This window comes from Penaeus monodon, chromosome 3 (assembly GCF_015228065.2).
Source record: "Penaeus monodon isolate SGIC_2016 chromosome 3, NSTDA_Pmon_1, whole genome shotgun sequence".
In the NCBI taxonomy this organism is placed as follows: Eukaryota; Metazoa; Arthropoda; class Malacostraca; order Decapoda; family Penaeidae; genus Penaeus; species Penaeus monodon.
The window spans coordinates 53,964,995-53,967,494 of NC_051388.1; positions in this window are offsets into that span (position 1 = coordinate 53,964,995).

The window sequence follows — 2,500 nt, forward strand, 5'->3', positions numbered from 1 at the left end:
CTTCTTTCCCCCTTTCCTTCTCCTCTTCCTACCTATCTCCTCTTTCCGTCTCCCCTTCCTCTCCATCTCCCCTTTCCCTATCTCTTCTTTCCCCCTTTCCTTCTCCTCTTCCTACCTATCTCCTCTTTCCCCCTTCCTCTCCTTTTCCTTTTCTTCTCTCTTCTTATGCCCTCTTCCTTCTTCCCTCTCTCCTCTTCCTACCCATCTTCTCTTTACCCCTTTCTCTTTCCCCTTCTTCTCATCCTCTCTCCCATTCTTATCCATCTCCTCCTTCCCCTCCCTTTCTCTCTCTCCTCTTCCTATCTATCTCCTTTTCCTCCCTTTTCTCCTCTCTCTCCTCACTTTCAATCTATTCTTCCCCCCCCCTCTCCTCTCTCCCATTCCTATCCATCTCTTTCTCCTTTCTCTCTCTCCCATTCCTATCCATCTCTTCCTCTCGCCCCTTCTTCCCCTTTCCCCATTCCTACCCAGTCCTCTTCCCCTCCCCCTCTTTCTCTTCCCTTCCTATCCACCTCCTCCTTCCCTCCCCCCCCCCTTCTCTCTCTCTCTCCCATCCCTATCCATCTCTTCCTCTCGCCCCCTCCCTCCCCTTCCCTCCCTCCCTCCTCCCTCCCTCCCCCTCCCCCCTCCCCGCCCCGCCTCGAACACAATCAAGAGAGTGGCACTGTGCCTTACCCGTGCGTCTCAGCTTACCCCTGGGATGCCGTCTTTGCCTATCACCGAGACATCATGGGGTTTCTCTTCCCTCTGTTTATTCCGTTTTCTACGTTTACCTTCTTTGATTATTATTTTTTTTTTTTGGAGTGTGGGGGTGTGGATGGGTGGGGATGGGGGGATGGGGTGGGGAGGGGATGGGGAGTGGGGGGAGGTTAGGTCCTTTTGTGTGGTTATTCGTTTTTTTTTGTCTGTTTTTTGTTTTTGTTTGTTTGTTTGTTTGAATTTTTTTTTTCTCTCTCTCTCTCTCTTTTTTCTTCGATTATTTCCTTTTCCTCGTTCCCATTTTTTTTTATTGGGTTATTCATTCTTCGTTTTTTTTGTCCGTTACTTTAATTTCTTTCTCGCTTTCTTTCTTATATTTTTTTCTCATTTTCTTTCTTTCTTTCCCCTTCCTCGTTTCTTTGTTTCCTTCATCCTTTTTTTCTTTCTATCTCTCCTTCCTCCTTTCCTTCTCTCTTTTCATCCACGGTGAGTAAACAGTAAATCATAAAGGGAATCAATAAACACCACAAACTACAAAAAAGCAAAAGACAAACGAAAATCATAAAAGGGTTTCAAGACTACCTGAGAACGCCTCAGTGTCGAATCAAGACGATTGAATAAGACATCGAGGTGGCGAGGGAGAGAGGATCGCATCGGGTTCAGGAGAGATTGAAGCCTTTATGATTATTGTTGTCTTCGTTTATTTTCATTTTAATTGCTGTCGCCTTCACTGCTGTTGTTCTTGTTTCTGTTACATTACTATAAGAAAAAAATATATATTCATTTATCTATATATGTATATTTATTTATATACAGGAAGAAAAGAGAGAGAGAGAGAGAGAGAGAGAGAGAGAGAGAGAGAGAGAGAGAGAGAGAGAGAGAGAGAGAGAGAGAGAGAGAGAGAGTGAGTGGGGGGGAGAGAGAGAAAGATAGATAGATAGATAGATAGTTAGACAGATAGATAGATAGATAGAGAGAGAGAGAGAAAAAAAAAAGAAAAAAAGTGTAACATTTTTTTTCCTCTCTTATTTATCCCCCAGCCTCCATCTTACTCTCTTTCTCCCTTTCCTCAAATAATCGTTATTCACCATTATGCTTCCATTTTTTTTTCTCTCTCTTGTATCTGATTATCCCCCCCCCCCTCCCCTCCCACCCTCTCCTCTCCAATTTCCCCCCCCCCCCCACGTCACTCCAATCATTATCTCTCTCTATCTCTTTCTCCTATCTCTCTTCTTTTTCTCTCTCCCTTCCCTCGCCCATTTCCCTGTCGCATCTCACCGCAGAGGACATAGATTAGGTTAATATATGCCAAGTTCAACCGTATTATCAGCTTCCCAAAATTCAGCTCAACGATTACCTTTATGGGTCGTAAGGAACGTCTTGAAAATGCTGTAATCTCCTTAACTACCCTCTTCCTCTCTCTCTCTCTCTCTCTTTGTCTTTCTTTCTCTCTTTTTCTTTGTCTTTCTTTCTCTCTCTCTCTTTCTTTGTCTCTCTCTCTCTCTCTTTGTCTTTCTTCTCTCTCTCTCTCTCTCTCTCTCTCTCTCTCTCTCTCTCTCTCTCTCTCTCTCTCTCTCTCTCTCTCTCTTTCTTTCCTCTTCTTCTTCCTCTTTCTCTTTCTCGATCTTGAGTTTATTTTTTTTCTTGTCTTTTATTTTTTCCTTTCTTGTTTTGTTGTTGTTTGTTGTTTTTGTGATTTTCTTTTCTCTTTCTTCTTTAGTTTAAAGAATATTAGTATATATATATATATATATATATATATATATATATATATATATATATATATATATATATATATTTT